The sequence below is a fragment of the Arachis ipaensis genome, chromosome B10 (assembly GCF_059453495.1).
Source record: "Arachis ipaensis isolate K30076 ecotype BB chromosome B10, ASM5945349v1, whole genome shotgun sequence".
NCBI lineage: Eukaryota > Viridiplantae > Streptophyta > Magnoliopsida > Fabales > Fabaceae > Arachis > Arachis ipaensis.
This window is the reverse complement of record NC_142435.1, coordinates 57,883,143-57,908,101: the sequence shown is the minus strand read 5'-3', so window position 1 is coordinate 57,908,101 and position 24,959 is coordinate 57,883,143. Positions and strand designations below refer to the sequence as shown.

General features: G+C 39.2%; 1 non-coding gene and 1 pseudogene across 1 annotated transcript; one reads left to right on the top strand and one right to left on the bottom strand.

Moving 5' to 3' along the window:
• Positions 1 to 24,959, bottom strand: part of LOC148580175 (uncharacterized) — a 67,054-nt pseudogene that overhangs the window by 6,253 nt on the left and 35,842 nt on the right.
• LOC148580178 (small nucleolar RNA R71) lies at positions 6,209 to 6,316 on the top strand. The gene has a single exon (XR_015894728.1). It is a non-coding gene; the product is annotated as a small nucleolar RNA R71 (small nucleolar RNA).

Here is a 24,959-nt window from a genome sequence, read left to right as displayed (position 1 = left end):
ATCCTCTCTGAAAAATGGTCCGATGCGCTGTCACTGCATGGCTAATCGTCTGGAGGCGTCACCCTTGCCAATGGCTGCATCCTATCCTCTTGTGAAAATGGTCCAAATGCTCTGTCACAGCACGGCTAATCATCTGAGGCTCTCGATCATACTGGAATAGGATTCACCCTCCTTTTGCGTCTGTCACTACGCCCAGTACTCGCGAGTTCGAAGCTCGTCACAGTCATTCAATCCCAGAGTCATACTCGGAATACCACAGACAAGGTTTAGACTTTCTAGACTCTCATGAATGCCGCCATCAATCTAGCTTACACCATGAAGATTCTGATTAAGAGATCCAAGAGATACTCATTCAATCTAAGGTAGAACGGAAGTGGTTGTCAGGCACGCGTTCATAGGGAATGATGATGATTGTCACGTTCATCACATTCAGGTTGAAGTGCGAATGAATATCTTAGAAGCAGAATAAGTTGAATTGAATAGAAAAATAGTAGTACTTTGCATTAATCTTTGAGGAACAGCAGAGCTCCACACATTAATCTATGGAGTGCAGAAACTCTACCGTTGAAAATACATAAGTGAAAGGTCCAGACATGGCCGAATGGCCAGCCCCCAAAACGTGATCATAGGATCAAAAATACAATCCAGGATATCTAATACAATAGTAAGAAGTCCTATTTATAATAAACTAGCTACTAGGGTTTACAGAAGTAAGTAATTGATGCATAAATCCACTTCCGGGGCCCACTTGGTGTGTGCTTGGGCTGAGCTTGAATGTTACACTTGCAGAGACTCTTTCTGGAGTTGAACGCCAGGTTGTAACGTATTTCTGGCGTTCAACTTTGGTTTGTGACATGTTTCTGGCGTTTAACTCCAGACAGCAGCGTAGAACTGGTGTTCAACGCCCTTTTACGTCGTCTAAACTCGGCTAAAGTATGGACTATTATATATTTCTGGAAAGCCCTAGATGTCTACTTTCCAACGCAATTGGAAGCGCACCATTTTGAGTTTTGTAGCTCCAAAAAATCCACTTTGAGTGAAGGGAGGTCAGAATCCAACAGCATCAGCAATCCTTCTTCAACCTCTGAATCTGATTTTTGCTCAAGTCCCTCAATTTCAGCCAGAAAATACCTGAAATCACAGAAAAACACACAAACTCATAATAAAGTCCAGAAATGTGAATTTAACATAAAAACTAATGAAAACATCCCTAAAAGTGACTAGATCCTACTAAAAACATACTAAAAATAATGCCAAAAAGCGTATAAATTATCCGCTCATCACAACACCAAACTTAAATTGTTGCTTGTCTCCAAGTAACTGAAAATCAATTAGGATAAAAGGAAGAGAATATACTATAAATTCCAAACTATCAATGAAACATAGCTCCAATCAAATGAGCGGGACTTGTAGCTTTTTGCTTCTTGAATAGTTTTGGCATCTCACTTTATCCATTGAAGTTCAGAATGATTGGCATCTATAGGAACTCAGAGTTCAGATAGTGTTATTGATTCTCCTAGTTCAGTATGTTGATTCTTGAACACAGCTATTTTATGAGTCTTGGCCGTGGCCCTAAGCACTTTGTTTTCCAGTATTACCACCGGATACATAAATGCCACAGACACATAACTGGGTGAACCTTTTCAGATTGTGACTCAACTTTGCTAAAGTCCCCAATTAGAGGTGTCCAGGGTTCTTAAGCACACTCTTTTTTTGCTTTGGACCTTGACTTTAACCGCTCAGTCTCAAGTTTTCACTTGACACCTTCACGCCACAAGCACATGGTTAGGGACAGCTTGGTTTAGCCGCTTAGGCCAGGATTTTATTCCTTTAGGCCCTCCTATCCACTGATGCTCAAAGCCTTGGGATCCTTTTTGTTGCCCTTGCCTTTTGGTTTTAAGGGTTATTGGCTTTTTGCTCTTGCCTCTTGGTTTTAAGAGCTTTTGGCTTTTTTTGCTTGCTTTTTCTTTTTCTTTCTATTTTTTTCGCTATTTTTTTTTTCTTTTTTTTTTCTGCAAGCTTTGTTCTTTGCTGCTTTTTCTTGCTTCAAGAATCATTTTTATGATTTTTCAGATTATCAAATAACATATCTCCTTATCATCATTCTTTCAAAAGCCAACATATTTAAAATTCTTAAACAACAACTTCAAAAGACATATGCACTGTTCAAGCATTCATTCAGAAAACAAGAAGCATTGTCACCACATCAATATAATTAAACTATGTTCAAGGATAAATTCGAAACTCATGTACTTCTTGTTCTTTTGAATTAAAACAGTTTTCATTTAAGAGAGGTGATGGATTCATAGGACATTCATAACTTTAAGACAAAGTTACTAAATACTAATGATCATGTAATGAAGACACAAACATGGATAAGCACTTAACATAGAGAAAACGAAAAACAGAGAATGTAAGAACAAGGAATGAGTCCACCTTAGTGATGGTGGCGTTTCCTTCTTGAGGAACCAATGATGTCCTTGAGCTCTTCTATGTCTCTTCCTTGTCTTTGTTGCTCCTCCCTCATTGCTTTTTGATCTTCTCTTATTTCATGAAGGATGATGGAGTGCTCTTGATGTTCCACCCTTAATTGTCCCATGTTGGAACTTAATTCTCCTAGGGAGGTATTGATTTGCTCCCAATAGTTTTGTGGAGGAAAATGCATTTGAGGTATCTCCGGGATCTCATGGTGATGAGCTTCATGCGTCTCTTGAGATCCATGAATGGGCTCTCTTGCTTGCTGCATCCTTTTCTTAGTGATGGGCTTCTCTTCCTCAATGGGAATATCTCCTTCTATGAAAGCTCCAGCTGAGTAACATAGATGGCAAATAAGATGAGGAAAAGCTAGCCTTGCCCCAGGGGAGGTCTTTTCAGCTATTTTGTAGAGTTCAAGGGAGATAACTTCATGAACTTCTACTTCCTCTCCAATCATGATGCTATGAATCATGATGGCCCGATCCACAGTAACTTCAGATCGGTTGCTAGTGGGGATGATGGAGCGTTGGATGAACTCCAACCATCCTCTAGCCATAGGCTTGAGGTCCAGTCTTCTTAATTGAACCGGCTTGCCTTTGGAGTCAATCTTCCATTGAGCTCCTTCCACACATATGTCCATGAGGACTTGGTCCAACCTTTGATTAAAGTTGACCCTTCTAGTGTAGGGGCGTGCATCTCCTTGCATCAAAGGCAAGTTGAACGCCAACCTCACATTTTTCGGACTAAAATCTAAGTATTTCCCCCGAACCATTGTAATATAATTCTTTGGATTTGGGTTCTTACTTTGATCATGGTTCCTAGTGATCCATGCATTGGCATAGAACTATTGAACCATTAGGATGCCGACTTGTTGGATGGGGTTTGTTAGAACTTCCCAACCTTTTCTTTGGATTTCATATCGGATCTCCGGATACTCATTCTTCTTGAGCTTGAAAGGGGCCTCGGGGATCACCTTCTTCTTGACCACAACATCATAGAAGTGGTCTTGATGAGCTTTGGAGATGAATCTTTCCATCTCCCATGACTCGGAGGTGGAAGCTTTTATCTTCCCTTTCCCTTTTCTAGAGGATTCTCCGGTCTTAGGTGCCATCAATGGTAATGGAAAACAAAAAGCTTAAGCTTTTACCACACCAAACTTAGAATTTTGCTCGTCTTCGAGTAAGAAAAGAAAGAATAGATGAAGAAGAAGAAGAATTGTGGAGAAGAGGGGGAGAGGTGTATTCGGCCAAGAAGAGAAGAGAGTGGTGTATTGTGTGAAAATGAGGAAGAATGGAGGGCTTTATATAGGGAAGGGAGGGGGGTTAGGTTCGGCCATTTAGGGTGGGTTGGGAGGGAAATTGATTTTGAATTTTGAAGGTAGGTGAAATTTATGAGGTAGGTTTATGGGGAAGAGTGGATGGATGTGAGTGGTGAAGTGGTGATAGGGAAGAGAGATTGAGGTGATTGGTGAAGAGTTTTGGGGAAGAGTGTTTATGGGATTGTGTGAAAGAGGGGTGAGAAGAAGTGAGTGGAGGTAGGTGGGGATCCTGTGGGGTCCACAGATCCTGAGGTGATTCTGTGGGGTCCACAGATCCTGAGGTGTTCAAGGATTTACAACCTTGCACCAAATTAGGCATGTAAAATGCCTTTGCACACAACTCTGGGCGTTCAGCGCCAGATTGGTGCTTGTTCTGGGCGTTCAGCGCCAGCTCCTCTCCAGGGTGCAGTTCTGGCGTTCAAACGCCCAGATGCTGCCCATTTTGGGCGTTCAGCGCCAGAACCATGCTCTGTTCTGGCGTTGAACGCCAGCCAAGTGCTTCTTACTGGCGTTTAAACGCCAGTAAGGTCTTCCTCCAGGGTGTGATTTTTCTTCTGCTGTTTTTGATTCCGTTTTCAATTTTTATATTTATTTTGTGACTCCACATGATCATGAACCTAATAACACATGAAAAACCAGGAAAATAAAGATTAGATAAAAATTGGGTTGCCTCCCAACAAGCGCTTCTTTAATGTCAATAGCTTGACAGTGGGCTCTCATGGAGCCTCACAGATGTTCAGAGCATTGTTGAGACTTCCCAACACCAAACTTAGAGTTTGGATATGGGAGCTCAACACCAAACTTAGAGTTTGGTTGTGGCCTCCCAACACCAAACTAAGAGTTTGACTGTGGGGGCTCTGGTTGACTCTGTTTTTAGAGAAGCTTTTTATGCTTCCTCTCCAGGTTTACAGAAGGGTAACCTTGAGTTGTAAACACAAGGGAGTCCTCATTCAATTGAAGGACTAATTCACCTCTGTCAATATCAATCACAGCTCTTGCTGTTGCTAGGAAGGGTCTTCCAAGGATGATGAATTCATCCTCATTCTTCCCAGTATCCAGGACTATGAAATCAGCAGGGATGTAAAGGCATTCAACCTTTACTAACACGTCCTCTACTTGTCCATAAGCCTGTTTTCTTGAATTGTCTGCCATCTCTAATGAGATTTTAGCAGCTTGCACCCCATAGATTCCCAGTTTCTCTATTACAGAGAGGGACCTAAGGTTTATCCCTGAACCAAGGTCACACAGAGCCTTTTCAAAGATCATATTGCCTATGGTACAAGGTATTACGAACTTTCCAGGATCCTGTTTCTTCTGAGGCAATGTCAGTTGATCCAGATCACTTAGTTCATTGGTGAATAAGGGAGGTTCATCTTCCCAAGTCTCAATACCAAATAATTTGGCATTCAGCTTCATGATTGCACCAAGGTACTTGGTGACTTGCTCCTCAGTAACATCCTCATTTTCTTCAAAAGAGGAATACTCATTAGAGCTCATGAATGGCATAAGGAGGTTTAATGGAATCTCTATGGTCTCTAGATGAGCCTCAGATTCCTTTGGTTCCTCAGAGGGAAGCTCCTTATTGATCACTGGACGTCCCAGGAGGTCTTCCTCCTTGGGATTCACTTCCTCTCCTTCCCTTACAGGTTCGGCCATGGTGATTATGTCAATGGCCTTGCACTCTCCTTTTGGATTTTCTTCTGTATTGCTTGGGAGAGTACTAGGAGGGATTTCAGTGATCCTTTTACTCAGCTGGCCCACTTGTGCCTCTGAATTTCTAATGGAGGACCTTGTTTCATTCATGAAACTCACAGTGGCCTTAGATAGATCAGAGACTAAGTTTGCTAAATTAGAGGTATTTTGTTCAGAGTTCTCTATCTGTTGCTGAGTGGATGATGGAAAAGGTTTACTATTGTTAAACCTATTTCTTCCACCCTTATTAAAGTCTTGTTGAGGCTTTTGATCCTTCCATGAGAGATTTGGGTGATTTCTCCATGATGAGTTATAGGTGTTTCCATAAGGTTCACCCATATAATTTACCTCTGCTATTGCAGGGTTTTCAGGATCATAAGCTTCTTCTTCAGAAGATGCTTCTTGAGTACTGTTGGATGCAGCTTGCATTCCATTCAGACTCTAAGAAATCATATTGACTTGCTGAGTCAATATTTTGTTCTGAGCCAATATGGCATTCGGAGTATCAATTTCAAGAACTCCCTTCTTCATAGGCGTCCCATTACTCACAGGATTCCTCTTAGAAGTGTACATGAACTGGTTATTAGCAACCATGTCAATGAGTTCTTGAGCTTCTGCAGGCATTTTCTTTAGGTGAATGGATCCACCTGCAGAAGTATCTAATGACATCTTAGCCAATTCAGATAGACCATCATAGAATATATCCAGGATGGTCCATTCTGAAAGCATGTCAAAAGGACACTTTTTGGTCAATTGCTTGTATCTTTCCCAAGCTTCATAGAGGGATTCACCTTCTTTCTGTCTGAAGGTTTGAACATCCACTCTAAGCTTGCTCAGCTTTTGAGGAGGGAAGAACTTGGCTAAGAAAGCCATGACCAGCTTGTCCCAAGAGTTCAGGCTATCTCTGGGTTGAGAGTCCAACCACACTCTAGCTCTGTCTCTTACAGCAAAAGGGAAAAGCATGAGCCTGTAGACTTCAGGATCTACTCCATTAGTCTTAACAGTATCACATATCTGCAAGAATTCAGTTAAGAACTGAAAAGGATCTTCAGATGGAAGTCCATGAAACTTGCAGTTCTGCTGCATCATAGAAACTAATTGAGGTTTCAGCTCAAAGTTGTTTGCTCCAATGGCAGGAATGGAGATGCTTCTTCCATGTAAATTGGAATTAGGTGCAGTAAAGTCACCAAGCATTCTCCTTGCATTATTGTTGTTGGGTTCGGCTGCCATCTCCTTTACTTGTTCAAAATTTTCAATAAGGTTGTCTCTGGATTGTTGTAATTTAGCTTCTCTTAGTTTCCTCTTCAGAGTCCTTTCAGGTTCTGGATTAGCTTCAATAAGAATGCCTTTTTCCTTGTTCCTGCTCATAAGAAAGAGAAGAGAACAAGAAAAGAAGAGGAATCCTCTATGTCACAGTAAAGAGGTTCCTTATTGTTAGTAGAAGAAGAAAAGGAATAGGGGTGAAGCAGAATGAAGAATCCAAACACCAGGGAAAGGATAGGAGCAGTGATGTGAGATGAAGAGAAGTGTTAGTAGATGAATAAATAATTAGAAGGAGATGAGGGAGAGGGATTTTCGAAAATTATTTTTGAAAAAGGCTTAGTTATTTTCGAAAATAGTTTTTGAAAAAAAGTTAGTTTTCGAAAATTAAATTCAAAAATTAAAATAATTAGTTAATTAAAAAGAAATTTTGAAAAAGAGGGAAGATATTTTCGAAAATTAGAGAGAGAGAGTTAGTTAGGTAGTTTTGAAAAAGATAAGAAACAAAAAAAAAGTTAGTTAGTTAGTTGAAACAAATTTGAAAATCAATTTTGAAAATATGAGAAGATAAGAAGTTAGAAAAGATATTTTAAAATCAAATTTTTGAAAAAGATAAGATAAGAAGATATTTTTGAAAAGATATGATTGAAATTGGTTTTGAAAAAGATTTGATTTTTAAAATCACAATTAATGACTTGATTCATAAGAAATCACAAGATATGATTCTAGAACTTAAAGTTTGAATCTTTCTTAACAAGTAAGTAACAAACTTGAAATTTTTGAATCAAAACATTAATTGATGATGTTATTTTCGAAAATTATGTGATAAAGATAAGAAAAAGATTTTTGAAAAATATTTTTGAAATTTTTGAAAATAACTAAGAAAATTGAAAAAGATTTGATTTTTGAAAAAGATTTTGAAAAAGATAAGATTTTTTTTAAATTGAAAATTTGATTTGACTCATAAGAAACAACTAGATTTTAAAAATTTTTGAAAAAGTCAAATCTAATTTTCGAATTTTATGAGAGAAAAAAGGAAAGATATTTTTTTGATTTTTGAATTTTTAATAATGAAAGAGAAAAACATGAAAATGAGGCAATGCATGAAGATTTTGGATCAAAACAATGAATGCATGCAAGAATGCTATGAATGTCAAGATGAACACCAAGAACACTTTGAATGTCAAGATGAACATCAAGAACTTATTTTTGAAAATTTTTATATGCAAAGAAAACATGCAAGACACCAAACTTAGAAATCTTTAATTCTTAGGCACTAAGAATTCAAGAATGCATATGAAAAACACCATACAACACAAAACAAGAAAACATCAAGATCAAACAAGAAGACTTACCAAGAACAACTTGAAGATCATGAAGAACACTATGAATGCATGACTTTTTCGAAAAAATGCAAGATGAATATGCAATTGACACTAAACTTGAAATTGACTCAAGACTCAAACAAGAAACACAAAAATATTTTTGATTTTTATGATTTTCTAATTTTTTTTGGATTTTCTTTTAATTTTTTCAAAAATCATTTTGAAAAAGAAAAATAAGGATTCCAAAATTTTTAATATGAATTCCAGGAATCTTATGCTCTTTAGTCTAAAGCTCCAATCAAAGGGTCAGGCATGGCTTAATAGCTAGCCAAGCTTTAGTATGTAACTCAGACATGACACGCCTGACATTCCCTACCCAGAAGGATTAGACATGGCTTTATAGCCAGCCAGGCTTCAACATGCTTCATGAAACACTAGAATTCATTCTTAAAAATTCTGAAGAAAAATATATTTTTGAAAACATTTTTTTTTTTCGAAAACAAAGGAGAAAATTTTTAAAAGATTTTTGAAAAATTTTTGAAAACTTTTTGAAAAGAAAACAAAAAGAAAGTTACCCAATCTGAGCAACAAGATGAACCGTCAGTTGTCCAAACTCGAACAATCCCCGGCAACGGCGCCAAAAATTTGGTGCACGAAATTGTGATCATCAATGGCGCCATCAACATGGTACGCTCAATTGTAATCTCAACTTTTTATCACAACTTCGCACAACTAACCAGCAAGTGCACTGGGTCGTCCAAGTAATAAACCTTACGCGAGTAAGGGTCGATCCCACGGAGATTGTTGGTATGAAGCAAGCTATGGTCATCTTGTAAATCTCAGTCAGGCGGATATAGAATGGTTATGGAGTTTTCGAATATTAATAATAAAATAGGGATAGAAATACTTATGTAAATCCTTGGTGAGAATTTCAGATAAATGCATGGAGATGCTTTCGTCCCTCTAAACCTCTACTTTCCTGCTGTCTTCATCCAATCAGTCTTACTCCTTTCTATGGCTGGCTTTATGTAAGGACATCACCGTTGTCAATGGCTACTTTTGATCCTCTCTGGAAAATGGTCCGATGCGCTGTCACTGCATGGCTAATCGTCTGGAGGCGTCACCCTTGCCAATGGCTGCATCCTATCCTCTTGTGAAAATGGTCCAAATGCTCTGTCACAGCACGGCAAATCATCTGAGGTTCTCGATCATACTGGAATAGGATTCACCCTCCTTTTTCGTCTGTCACTACGCCCAGTACTCACGAGTTCGAAGCTCGTCACAGTCATTCAATCCCAGAGTCCTACTTGGAATACCACAGACAAGGTTTAAACTTTCCGGACTCTCATGAATGCCGCCATCAATCTAGCTTACACCACGAAGATTCTGATTAAGAGATCCAAGAGATACTCATTCAATCTAAGGTAGAACGGAAGTGGTTGTCAGGCACGCGTTCATAGGGAATGATGATGATTGTCACGTTCATCACATTCAGGTTGAAGTGCGAATGAATATCTTAGAAGCAGAGTAAGTTGAATTGAATAGAAAAACAGTAGTACTTTGCATTAATCTTTGAGGAACAGCAGAGCTCCACACCTTAATCTATGGAGTGCAGAAACTCTACCGTTGAAAATACATAAGTGAAAGGTCCAGGCATGGCCGAATGGCCAGCCCCCAAAACGTGATCACAGGATCAAAAATACAATCCAGGATGTCTAATACAATAGTAAGAAGTCCTATTTATAATAAACTAGCTACTAAGGTTTACAGAAGTAAGTAATTGATGCATAAATCCACTTTCGGGGCCCACTTGGTGTGTGCTTGGGCTGAGCTTGAATGTTACACGTGCAGAGGCTCTTTCTGGAGTTGAACGACAGGTTGTAACGTATTTCTGGCGTTCAACTCTGGTTTGTGACATGTTTCTGGCGTTTAACTCCAGACAGCAGCGTAGAACTGGCGTTCAACGCCCTTTTACGTCAGCTAAACTCGGCCAAAGTATGAACTATTATACATTGCTGGAAAGCCCTGGATGTCTACTTTCCAACGCAATTGGAAGCGCGCCATTTTGAGTTCTGTAGCTCCAGAAAATCCACTTTGAGTGCAGGGAGGTTAGAATCCAACAACATCAGCAGTCCTTCTTCAACCTCTGAATCTGATTTTTGCTCAAGTCCCTCAATTTCAGCCAGAAAATACCTGAAATCACAGAAAAACACACAAACTCATAGTAAAGTCCATAAATGTGAATTTAACATAAAAACTAATGAAAACATCCCTAAAAGTAACTAGATCCTACTAAAAACATACTAAAAATAATGCCAAAAAGCGTATAAATTATCCGCTCATCACTCATCAAGCTCATAGTAACCATCATCAATTATTTATTCCTTTCTGAATTCATTAGTCCGTCACTTGTTCAATTTCACTGTCAGTAATCACTATATTCACCACTCTTTTTTCTCTCTCAACCAGACTCATCCTCAATGCACTAGAAGCCTAACCCTCCGTTTGATAACTTTTTAAGGGAAAACCCAACTTAAACCCCTAAAACCTTTTGCCTATTTCAATGCTCTAAAATAATCCCAAGAGTCTTAAAATGGTGTTATAGAAGCTTACAACCTTGTCGGGAAGGTGAAATAGTTGAAAACAAAGTTTAAAATTTTGAAACAGGGCGTGTGCGTCCGCACAGGGGTGTGCATACACACAGGTACTGATCCTTCCCGACTTGTGCGTCCGCACAGGTCAAAATTCCTCATTGATGTACGTGCGCACAACTTATGCTAGCGCTACCACCAGAGCGCTTTCCCTTGCCTGTGCGTACGCACAGGTCTATGCGTCCGCACAGAATAATATTTTTGTAGGGTTGTGCGTGCGCACAAGGCTGTGCGTGCGCACATATCAGAAAATCCTGAAATTTTGCAACTTTGCATAATTTCAGATTTTTAACACCAACTTTGAATGATCATAACTTCCTCTACAAAATTCCAAATTTCACAAACTTTATATCGATTTAAAGGGTTTTCAAAGATCTTTAATTCTAGACAAATTTCATTAGATTTTTAAAATCGAGGAAAAAGTTATGATCAGACAAAGTTCACCAAAAATCCATTTTTACCAAAGGCCTCAAAACTCCAAATTTTCCAGAATTCACAATTTATAACCAAACCAACCACAACCCAAACATTACCAAAACAACATTAAAGCCCATACCCTTCCTTTTCCAACTCAACCATCCATAATCCCAAATACACTACTCAATACCATCAAATTCCTTACTCATCAACATCCAAAACCATCATAAATAATCCTTAACCAACATCAAACATCAACAACTACTTCAAAATCCTCATCACTTAACCTCAACATTATCAATCATGATCCATATTCATATTACCACACTCAACATACACACTCACCAACATCAACCAACATTACAATTATAATTAGTACCAATAAAATTAATATTCCCCATCAACCTTCACAATCATTAAATACCAACAACATCATTATTCATCATCAATCCTTAAATACCAACAACCTCATCAACAAAACTAATCATCAATACTCATTAACACCACAATTTCCAATAATCATCCTCAACCACAATAATCCAATACAACCCACAATTATCATTAATTCACATATAAATATTCATACACCGACAACATTCAATCCTATCTTAGGGTCAACTAACTTAAGTGTCTATGAACATTACATATTACATAAAGGAAACCGAAACTATACCTTGGCCGATTCCCAAAATGTTCCAAACATCAAAATGAAGCCACCAAGTTTGCTCCAAAGCCTTAATCAACTCCAACAAACACCAAAACTCAATCTGATATCACATATACATACCAACATCAAAACCTAAGATACCCAAAACAACTAAAGACAAGGATTTATTGAAGCCTTACCTTACCCAACGTGATTAGGGGTAAAATCCAACATTTACCCGCTACTAGAGATCACCTAAACAAGCAAAACCACAAAATCTACTCAAAAATCAAACATAAAAATGTGCAGAATCTAGGGCTAGAAATTGGGACATGAAGAGAGAGATCTTGAAGAGAGGGAAGATTGACGGTTTAGAAATCAGAATAAATTCTCGTTGCAAGTATAGTTTCTAAACCAAGCAATCAACCTTTCTTACAAACATTTTGGTTGTCACAAGTAACAAACCCCTAAATAAATTGATAACCGAAGTATTTAAACCTCGGGTCATCTTCTCAAGGAACTGCAGGGAAGTATGTTCTTATTATTGGTTATGAGTTTTGTAAATTGGGGTTTTGAAAGTAAGAAACAAGTAATTTAAATGACAATTAAAATAAATAAACAACTGTAAAATAAACTCTTAGCAAGGTATGAGAATTTTGGAAGTCCTATCCTAGTTATCCTTATCAATGGTGATGAGAATTAAATTTTAATCCCACTTAGTTAGCCTTTACTAAAGCAAAGGAAGGTCAAGTGGACCAATTAGTTTGATCCTCAGGTCCTAGTCAATTCCTAAGAAAAGACTAGAGTTATTGGAGTTTAATTCAATTGGTAAAAATAACAATTATCAATCACGATGAGTTTGACAACTCAAGAGTTACCAATTAATCAACCAAGCCAAAAGGAAGAAAATGTAAATTATTAATATAAATAAAGGAAAGCAATCATAATTCTGAAATACCTCAAATCATATTAAATAGAAAATCAAATCTAAACATGAATGGTTCATAAGCCAATTTGGCAACAAAAGTAATTAAAGGAAAGCATTAAAATATCTGAAAGCAAAAGGGAAATATAAAGTAAAGGAATATTGAACCTGATAAGGAGTTGGAATACTAAATTGAAATAATTGAACCTGATAAGAAATCCTAATCCTAAAACCTAAGAGAGAGGAGAGAACCTCTCCCTCTAAAAACTACATCTAAACTCTGAAAAGTGAATAATTGGAGATCTCCCTTTTGAATGAATGCATTCCCCCACTTCATAGCCTCTAATCTGTGCCTTCTGGACTTGGATCTGGGCCAAAAAGGGCTTCAGAAAATCGCTGGGGGCATTTTATGTAATTTCTTATGTGTGGCGTCTGTCATGCGTCCGCGTGGGTCATGCGGTCGCGTCATCTGGAGTTTTCCTTGTCACGCGTTCACTTAGGCCATGCGTCCGCATCATCTGTGTTCTGCTCATAGCGCGCGTCCGCGTCAGTCACGCATTCGCGTCGCTGTCTTTTCGCGCTAGGCATGCGGCCGTGTCGTCCATGCGTTCGCATCGCTGCCAGTTTCTTCAAAAACTCCATTTTGTGCTTTCCTTCCATTTTTGTATGTTTACTTTCCATCCTTTAAGTCATTCCTGCCTTAGAAGATCTGAAACTACTTAACACACAAATCACAGCATCGAATGGTAATAAAAGGTAATTAAAATAAATAGTTTCTGAAACATAGGAAACATGTTTTTCACATATATCACATAATAAGGAAGGGAAAGTAAAACCATGCAATTTACATGAATAAGTGGGTGAAGGATTGAATAAATCTCTTGAATTGAGTATAATATATATCATAAAATATGGGTTTATCAACCTGACAGGCTCCCAAGGGTGTATTGGTAAAGATTTTCTCCAATAAAACCACGTTGCAAGTATAGCTCTACCAACAACAATCCTCGGGGGTCAAATTTAGAGAGGGATTTGGTTGTCACAAGTTTAACCCCAATAGAAATAACCGAAGTATTCAAACCTCAGGTCGTTGATGCGGGCAGAAATTGGCAAATTAAAAATTGTTAAAATATATACGTTGCAAGTATAGTTCTTAACTCACCAGAAATCTGCCTGTCAATTTAAAAAGGTGTCACAGAAAATTGAAATTTAAAATACTGGGAGTATGAATCCCAGGTCGTCTCCCAACGAGTTGCAGAAAAGTGTGCTATTCTATTAATCAGAGGTTTTCAAAAAGATTTGAATTAGGCAAACAGGAAATTAAATTGATGAATTTGAATAATGTAAATAAAATCCTTGACTGGGAATTGATTAGTTGGAATCCCTATTATTTTTGGAATGCTCTCAGGATTAATTGACAATTAAAGGTTATCCTGTTTAGTTATCCTTCACTAGGTGAAGGAAAGTTAAACAAGTTGGAATGCTATGTCCGTTCACAAGTTGCAATCCACTTAATTAAAAGGGATTGGTGTTAGTGATTAGAAGGCAATCCAACCATAAACCCAATTACATTTTTTCTTTCAAGCCTTCCAACTCAAAGGTTCCTTTCAATCAATTCCCCATCAAGTTAGGGAACTACTCACTCATTGTAAAGGTAAAATTCATAGCATATAAAAAGGAATTAAGGAAAAACATTGTAAATAAAATTAAATTAGTCAATTAAAAATAAAAGTGATCCTTGTATTAAATAACCCTAAGAATATTCCAATGGTAAAATTGAAGAAAGCAAAGAACATGGAAGAGTAAACCAAGTAAAGAAAACGAACTAGAATGAAGAAGTCTTGATGAGGTAATAACTCTTCTCAGTGTTCCAATGCCATAAAAAGAAAGTAAGAGAAACTAAAATCCTAAGAACTATGAATGTGTAGAGAGAAAACTTAGGGGAGGAGTAAAACTAGATCTAAAACTAAAACTGTGTAGAATGAATGTTTTCTTTGGTTTCTGCATGTTCTCTGGCTCTAGTCTGCTGTCCCGGGCCAAAAACTGGGTCAAAATAGGGCCCAAAATCGCCCCCAGCGAATCTGCAAATTATGCAGGTCGCACACATCACGTGATTGCGTCGCTCATGCGGACGCGTCATTTGCGTTTCTGCTTTGCCACGCGGACGCGTCATCCATGCAGCCGCATCACTCGTGCTGTTCCATCCGCGCGGTCGCATCATCCATGCGGCCGCGTCGATGCAAATTGCTCTTTTCCGCGCGGTCGCGTCATCCATGCTACCGTATCGCCTCTCGCTGGTCATCTCCTCAATTTCTTGTGTTCCTTCCATTTTTGCAGGCTTCCCTTCCAATCTCCAACTCATTCATGCCCTATAAAGCCTGAAACACTTAACACACAGATCACGGCATCGAATGGAATAAAGGAGAAATAAAATACATAATTAAAAGTCTCTAGGAAGCAAGTTTTCAACCATAAAACATCTTTAGGAAGGAAATATAAATGCATGCTTATTTAATGAATAAGTGGGCAAAGATCATGATAAAACCACACAATTAAACACAATATAAACCATGAAATAGTGGTTTATCAACCTCCCCACACTTAAACATTAGCATGTCCTCATGCTTAATTGAAGGAGATAAATGAAATGAGTAAGAACATGTAAAACCTATGAAATGCAATGCAACCTATATGTATGAATGCAACTATATGATTCTTGTCCACTTGATCAAAAGTAAGTAAGTTCTTCAAAACAATTATAATTCAAATTCCACTAATTCAATTCTTATAAAGTAAGAGCAGATAAAAATGCAAGAGGATAGCTCATGAAAGCAGGGAACATAGAAATTCAAGCATGGAACCCTCACTGATGGTGTATGTACACTCTAGTCTCTCTAGTGTATAGGGTAATCACTCTATCCTTCTCTAATCATGCTTTCTAATTTTTGTTCTTCTCCTAACCAATCAACAACATTTACAATACTAATGCAAGCATCATGAGGTCTTTTCAAGGTTGTAATGGGGCCAAGGTAAGGGTAAGGATTCATATATGGCTAGTAAGCTTATAAATTGAATCTTTAATTAACCTAAGCTTTAACATAACCTATATATACTCTATATAACTTAGAATTCACACCTAGCTACCCAGAATTCCCTTTTACGTTCCATACTCATGTATCAACCTTTTATTTTAATTTTATCATATGTGCATTGATTTTTGAATTCTTAATTCAGCATTGGGGTAATTTGTCCCCTTATTTATTGATTTTTTTTAAATAGAAACATAAAAATAAACATAGCTTATCAATGCACATAGATTTTTGATTCTTATAGTTTCACATGGGTAGGTATCCAAATTCCCATTAAATTATCATGACACATTCCCTTAATAACTTTTGTTCCCACAATTTCCCATACTTAACTAGCACACACAATTCTATCTTAAGCTAACCAAAGATTCAATTTGGGATATACAATTGTTTTTCTGCTTAAGGCTAGTAATGTGGTGAAATATAGAACAAATGGGATTTAAAGGCTCAAAGTGGTTAACAAAGGTAATTGAAAAGGGTAAGCTTAATTTGGATAAGTGAGTTTAAACAAATAATGGCCTCAATCATATGCAAGCATACAAATATAATAAATATTGGACATATAAGATAAAACAAAATATAGATTACAATCATAGAGAAGTAAACACACAAGAATAAAATAGTTATGGTTAAATAATGTAACCATTCATAAAGGCTCAAATCTCACAGGTTGTGTGTTCTCTAGCTCAAAAATCATGTTCCAAATACAACTTCAAGCAAAATTAACATAAAAAATATCTTTTTTAAAATTAGTGAAATTTTGTTCCAAAGATAGAGTCTTAGAAGAAACTTATTGTCTTTTCAATCAAGTAGAGCATGCATGCAACTAATCTATTACTATGCAATTTATCCTATTCTATAAAGGAAAGAAAATCTAACTAAATATCCTAATTTATTGGTGCTAGGGAAGAGAAATTACCTCCAGAAGTCAGGTACTGACCGACCTCCCCACACTTAAGGCTTTGCACCGTCCTCGGTGCTATCTGTCAGGAGCAGGGGTGGGCTGGTAGCAGTATCTCCACAGTCGGGACCATCATGGCTCCCTGTGCTGGTAAAAGAAGTGGAGTCCGGGGTGTCTGAGTCCTTGAATTTTCCCTTGAGTAGCTCCTTGAGGTGTTTGAATCGGCGCTCGTTACGGCGCTCTCTTAACTTCGCTTTTTGTTCTTGCCGATCCAATCTTTTGATTATCTGGTGGAGCAGTTTATCTGTTGTAGGTGCTTGTGGTGTTGAAAAAGGAATATCTTCAACCGGAGCAGTGGAAAAGCTCGTAGTGGCTACTGGAAGTTTGAGGTACTTCCCATTGGGGACATACTGATCATCCCGTGGAAGCATGGCTTTGGTGTCTCCAGCTCTGTAGGAAACTCCGGCTGCTGAGACAAGATCTGAGACCAAGGTGAGAAAAGGTAAGTTGCCCGCAATTTGTACGTGTCCCATGGCATTCCGGATATGTTTTGGTAGATTCAGAGGCTGGTCTGTAAGGATGCATCATAGTAGAACGGCCATGTCCGCAGTGAAGGAGGAATCGTGAGTGCTCGGAAAGATGTAATAGGACATGATTTGTGCCCATACGCGAGCCTCCAAGGTAAGTGCTGAAGCCGATATTCCTTTAGGGCGGGTACGATGGTATCTGTAGATCCAACGGCTGCCAGGTAATGCGATAACTCTGAGAACATCTTCCCAGTCAAATTGGTACATCTGGCTCTTGAGTGCAGCTTCTTGGAAGGCGTCCATTCCTTCTGGAGTATGGGGAAGACTCAAAGCTTGTTGAATAGCCTCTTCTGTAATGGGGACTTGCTTCTGACGGACAAAGACAGACTGCAGGGTAGGCAGGTAGAACATAAAGTAGAACTCGACTACCCAAGAAAGATTGACCTGCTTCTGTTGTCTCTGTAGGAAACCCTATTGTCTTCGTTCAATTTGCGGCTCAACAAAAGTAGCAATATTGGGCGGGAGGATAAGAAGGTGTTCGTTGTTATAGCTCCTTTCTGCCAGGATGGGGAACATCTACTCACAGTAGCGATTGGGAAATTGCGCAGTGTCCTTCACTGGAAAGGCTTTCTCTTTTTCATCAACCTTGATAATCCTCTTAACTCGTTTTGTTGAGGGCTTGACTGCAGTTGAAGAAGGCTTTGCCACTAATGCTCTTTTTGTTCCTCTTCTTGCTGATTGTTTGGGGGTAGCTTTCTCTTTTCCTTTCTTGGTGGCCATCCTGAAAAGGGAAGAGAGAGAGTAAATTGAATTCAAAGAGATATATAGCAATGAAGAGAACAAAAAATAATGGTTATAAATGCACATTAAAAGGTAAATGATGGTAACACACGCTCATGAGTACATGTGAAAGATCATTAATGGAAAATAGTTAGTGCATATGATAACAAGTGAATGCAAGGTGTTTATTGGCATGCCGGCGAAGGACACGAGTAGCATAGACCAAGCATTACTTTGTAACAAACCATCACGTTTGTATTGACAATTAAATTCAATTAATAGAATAGTAAAGGGAATTTGTGAAAAGCAAGCATTGAATATTTAGAATAACATAGAGAAGTGCATAATGCCATATGGGCTTTTTCACAAACACATAGCATGCAAGGTAAATAAAGTATAGAAAGTATTAAAGTGAACATGCAAGCAACCCTTTAAAGAAAATAATATATAATTATCAAACAATTTGCAACAATTCACAAGCATATAATAAAGAATAATGACTCACATAAATTGATAACACCATGTAAAAAGGATAGAAGAAGAAAAAAATATGAATAATGAAAAGAAAAAGAAAAGAAAAGAAGATAACATATAAAATAAGAGGAATGATAGAAAAGAAAGGGGTGAAGAAGAAAATAAAACCTTGTTAATGAAGGTGAGGGAGAAAGAGTGAAAGGTGAGATAGAAGGAAGAAGAGAGAAGGAAGAAATAAGGAGGGAAAAGAGAAAAATAGGATTTGGAGAGAAAAAGTTATGATATTTGGCAAAGTTAGAGAAACTGTGCGCTGCAAGCGACGCGATCGCATGGGCCACGCGGTCGCGCGACTTGCGCTTAAGGTGGTTGACGCGGCCGCGTCGGTCACGCGGTCGCGTGACCCATGTTGTGCTTCTGGCTCGAGTGCAGCATCGCGCCAGCACAACTCTTTGTTCAACTTGATATATGTGCCAAATTTGGGGTGACGCGATCTCATGGGGCATGCGATCGCGTGAGTGGGCTTCAGAAGGGAACGACACGGACGCGTGAGCCATGCGTCTGCGTGGGTAGAATTGTGCCATTGGCACCAATCCATCACCACTCGCGCACAATAATTCGTTGTGCACCCTTTTTACGTCGAAAATCAGGGTACGCGGCCACGCGGGTCATGCGGTCGTGTGGGAGGTCGTTATTTTCAGGTGACGCGGACGCGTGGGGCATGCGTCCGCGTGGGTAGAATTGTGCCATTGGCAGGCCTCCAGCCACACTCCAGCGTGACTCTCTGTTCGTTTTTATTTTTCTCCCCTCTCCTTGTGATACGGACGCGTCGCTGATGCGGTCGCGTCGCGTGGCATTTTTTTTTAATAAAAGTATGTGAATGCAGATGCATGAAAGTACCGATAAAGAGAGGAGTTATTGAATAGGAAAAACTGAAAATAAAGAAAAGAACGATCATACCATGGTGGGTTGTCTCCCACCTAGCACTTTGCTTTAACATCTGTAAGTTGGACGCTCCACTAGCTCAATCTTCTGCTATGTGGGGATCTTCCAAGAGGAAGATCTCAAGCTCCTTATTTTTCTGTATCTTCTCGCCATGGTATAGCTTCAAACGGTGTCCATTAACTTTGATAAGGTCAGAGTGTGAAGGATGGCTTAGGTGATAAACTCCGTACGGTTCGGCCTTCTCTACTCTGTATGGACCTTCCCATCTTGATCTCAATTTGCCTGGCATGAGCCTCAGTCGAGATTTGTAAAGGAGGACTAAATCCCCAGGTTGGAACTCTTTCCTCTTGATGTGCTGATCATGTGCAGCCTTCATCTTTTCCTTGTATAGTCTTGAGTTCTCATAAGCTTCTAGGCGAAGGCTTTCCAATTCTTGCAGTTGCAACTTCCTTTCAGCTCCGGCGTTCTCCATCCCCATGTTGCACTCCTTGACTGCCCAAAAGGCTTTGTGCTCTACCTCAACAGGGAGATGACAAGCTTTTCCATAAACTAAACAAAACGGACTCATCCCAATGGGTGTTTTGTATGCTGTTCTGTATGCCCAGAGTGCATCTTGTAGCCTGGTGCTCCAGTCTTTTCTATGAGGTTTGACTATCTTCTGCAGGATACGCTTTATCTCTCTGTTTGACACCTCGACTTGCCTATTGGTCTGAGGATGGTATGCTGTTGCAACCTTATGAATTATCCCATGCTTCTTCATTAATCCTGTTAGTCTTCTGTTACAAAAATGGGTGCCTTGATCGCTCACGATTGCTCGTGGTGATCCAAAGCGACAAATAATATGGTTTCTCACAAAGGAAACAACAGTGTTAGCATCATCAGTGCGGGTAGGAATTGCTTCCACCCATTTTGAAACGTAATCTACAGCTAACAATATATAAAAATGTCCATTAGAATTTGGAAATGGACCCATGAAGTCAATGCCCCAAACATAAAAAATTTCACAGAAAAGCATAATTTGTTGAGGCATTTCATCCCTCCTGGATATATTACCAAATTTTTGGCATGGGAGACAAGATTTACAAAACTCAGCAGCGTCTCTAAAAAGAGTAGGCCACCAGAATCCACAGTCCAAGATTTTTCTAGCAGTTCTTTGAGGGCCAAAATGTCCTCCACTCTCAGATGAGTGACAGGCCTCTAAGATGGACTGGAATTCTGATTGAGGAACACACCATCTAATTACCTGATCAGCGCCACATCTCCATAAATATGGGTCATCCCATATATAATATTTAGACTCGCTTTTCAGCTTGTCTCTTTGATGCTTAGAAAAGTTAGGAGAAAATGTGCGGCTAACTAGATAATTAGCTACAGGTGCATACCAGGGAGATACCTCAGACACTGCTTGCAGGTTATCAAATGGAAAATTATCATCTATAGGAGTAGAATCATCCTTAATGTGCTCAAGGCGACTCAAGTGGTCTACCACTAAATTCTGGTTACCACTCCTATCCTTTATTTCTAAATCAAATTCTTGTAATAGCAGTATCCAACGTATAAGCCTTGGTTTGGACTCCTTTTTAGATAATAGATACTTTAAAGCTGCATGGTCCGAATACACTACTACTCTAGTACCAATTAAATAAGCTCAGAATTTATCCAGAGCAAAAACAATAGCAAGAAGCTCTTTTTCAGTAGTAGTATAATTGGACTGGGCAGCGTCTAAAGTCTTAGATGCGTAAGCAATAACAAAAGGATCCTTACCTTCGTGGTGAGCCAGCGCTGCTCCTACTGCATGGTTGGAAGCATCGCACATGATTTCAAATGGCTGGCTCTAATCTGGTCCTCTCACAATTGGAGCTTGAGTCAGGACGGCCTTCAGCTTATCAAACGCTTGTTTGCAATCTTCACTGAACTCGAACTCAATATCCTTCTGTAGTAATCTGGATAAGGGAAGTGCTACCTTACTAAAGTCCTTAATAAATCTCTTGTAAAAACCTGCATGGCCAAGGAACGAATGGACTTCCCTCACAGAGGAGGGGTAAGGTAAACTAGAAATAATATTCACCTTTGTTGGGTCTACAGAAATGCCAGTATTAGATACCACATGTCCTAATACAATCCCTTGTTTCACCATAAAATGACATTTTTCAAAATTCAATACAAGGTTTGTATTAACACATCTATCTAATACTCTAGATAATCCATCTAAGCAAAGGCTAAAAGAATCACCATAAATGCTAAAATCATCCATAAAAACCTCCATACAGTCCTCAATAAGATCAGAGAAAAGACTCATCATGCACCTTTGGAAAGTAGCTGGTGCATTGCACAAGCCAAAGGGTATTCGTTTGTAAGTATAAGTCCCAAAAGGACATGTAAAAGTGGTCTTTTCCTGATCCTCAGGAGTTATATGAATCTAGAAATAACCTGTGTAACCATCTAAAAAGCAATAATGTGATTTACCTGACAGGCCATCCAGCATTTGATCAATGAATAGAAGTGGGTAGTGATCCTTACGGGTTGCTTGGTTGAGACGCCTGTAATCAATGCAGACTTTCCAAGCATTCTGAACTCTAGTTGCTATGAGCTCTCCATGCTCATTCTTCACTGTAGTGACCCCAGACTTCTTGGGCACCACTTGTACTAGGCTAACCCATTCGCTGTCTGAAATGGGATAGATGATAGCTGCTTCTAATAGTCTGGTCACTTCCTTTTTGACAACTTCCAAGATAGTGGGATTCAATCTTCTTTGGGGTTGACGGACAGGTCTTGCTTCCTCTTTTAAAAATATTCTGTGTTCACATACTTGAGGGTTGATGCCTACTATGTCTGCCAAACTCCACCCAATCGCCTTCTTGTGCCTCCTCAGTACATCAAGTAACTGCTCTTCTTGTTGAGAAGTAAGTTCCCTTGCAATGATAACCGGAAACTTCTGCTCATCTTCAAGATAAGCATATTTGAGATGTGGAAGGAGGGGTTTCAACTCTAACTTCTGATCATGGGTAGGCTCTGGATTATCTGGAGCTTGTGAAAATGGCGAAGTGCCCTCATTGTCAGTTAAGAGGGTCCCCACACTTGGACCTTGTCCAGTGTGCCTCTCTTTGAACTCTTCCTTGTGAACTTCAGCTACAGTTTCATCTATGACATCACACTGGAAGATAGAATGATCTTCTGGAGGGTTGTTTATGACTCGATTCAGATTGAAGATTACTATGCGGCCATCTATTTCAAAGGAGTATGTTCCTGAAAAAGCATCTAATTTGAATTTTGATGTCTTCAGGAATGGTCTTCCAAGTAGGATTGATGATGGCTTATCTGAGTCATTATGGGGCATCTCCAAGATATAAAAATCATTGGAAAATGTAAGCCCTTTAATGTTCACTAAAACATCTTCAGCAACTCCAGCCACTGTAATAATGCTTTTATCTGCTAACACAAAATGAGCTGCCGACCTTTTTAAGGGAGGGAGCCTCAAAATATCATATATAGACAAAGGCATTATACTGACACATGCTCCTAAATCACACATGCAATCATAAATTACTACTCCACCAATAGTACAACTAACTATACAAGGACCTGGGTCACTACACTTTTCAGGTAATCCTCCCATTAAAGCAGATATGGAACTACCTAAAGGAATAGTTTCTAATTAATTAATTTTGTCTTTATGTATAAATAAATCTTTTAGAAACTTTGCATATTTAGGTACTTGTTGAATAACATCAACAAGAGGAACAGTTACCTCAACCTTTTTGAATATTTCTACCATTTTGGGATCGGGTTCCAGCTACTTTCTGGGCTTCCTTGCAAGTTGTGGAAATGGAATAGGAGTATTGTTTTCTGCAGTGTCTGCGCCTCTTGATGCTTCCTCCTGTGGTTGGACTTCTTCTTTTTCAGCTATGTTCTGTATGTCCTCTTCCTCTTCAACATCCTCTGGTGAGCTTGGCTCCTCCTGATTCCTCTTCTGCAGTGTGGTTCCGGACCTCAGGGTGATGGCATTAATGCCTCCCTTTGGATTAGGTAATGGTTGAGAGGGGATTCCAGTGGAGCTTGAAGTTTGGTTACTGGAATTTTGCATTGATCTAATCTGTGAAACAAGAGCTTGCAAAGTAGAGGTCAGACCATTCAGACTGGCATTAATGTTATTCATAATGTTATTTTCCATGGTCTGTTGTCTCCGCTCAAAAGATTGTAGTAACTCTTCATTAGGAGAAAAAGAAGAATGAGTAAATTGAGAGGTCTGCTGTTGAGTATTCTGTGCTCTTTAAGGTTGATTCTTCTGCCTGTTGTTATTATTATTCCACCTATGATTTCCCTGATTATCTCTGCCTCCTCTGTTATTGTTGTCCCTCCAATTCTGGTTAGAATTGTCCTGCCATACATGGTTATTATTTCCACCTTGATTGTACCCTTGGTTGGGGCGGTCATAGAAGTTATGAGTGGATGCCACCATGTTGTCTTCCTGTTGGAGTTGCGGGCATTCCTCAGTATAATGGCTATAATCAACACAAATTCCGCAAACTCTCTGTGGGATTAACTGTTAGTTTTGCTGTGGTGAAGGAGGTTGAGCTTGCTGAACTTGTTGTTGATTCAATTGCATTTGCTTCAGCAAGTTGGTCATTTCACAGATACTCTGAGTTATAGCAGCAGTCTCTCTGCTAGAGGATACCTCTGCAATGGCTTTTGAATGGCCTTGCTTCTGTCTGTGGTTCCTAGTAGATTCAGCTAAGTCGCTGATCGATTGCCATGCCTCATCAGTGGTCTTGTACTTCTTCATAGACCCACTTCTAGCACTTTCCAATGTGGTCTTATCTTGGGGCCTCATACCCTGTGTTATGTAGCTGAGCAACACTATCTTGTCGATCATGTGGTGGGGGCATACTTCCAGAAGATTATTGAAGCGCTCCTAGTATTCAAAGAGAGTCTCGTTGTCATCTTGAACAATCGTGGAAATGTCTTTCCTTAGTTTATCAGTAACTTCAGATGGAAAGAATTTCTCCAAAAACTCTTTTCTGAGCGTATCCCAGTTGGATGCATTTGCTAGGGGTTGAGTGTAGTACCACTCTCTTGCTTTTCCCTCAAGAGAAAATGGGAAAACTTTCAGCAGAATTGAAGTTTCATCTGTACCATCACGCCTGACAGTAGAACAGGCTGCCTGGAAATCTCTCAGGTGCTTGATGGGCTCTTGAGCAGGTAAGCCATGAAACTTGGGCATCAAATTGAGCAGTGCGGTCTTTATTTCAAAATCTGTAGCCACCGCTGGGTGATGCGCTTGAAACAGTTGCATTGTAAAATCAGGGGCTCCTTTCTCCTGGATGGTAACTCTCCTAGCTGCCAAGTCGTCTGCACGTGAATCAACCGAATCAGTAGAACGGGAGCTGGTTTCTTCCTTAAGTTCACTTTCAGATCCGCCCTCAGAGCGGACTAACCGACGCCCAGCTCGCCTTATTCGTGAAATAGTCCTTTCAATTTCAGTATCGAATATTAGCAAGCGCGGATCAGGAAGTGAACGTGTCATTTGACGAAAGAAA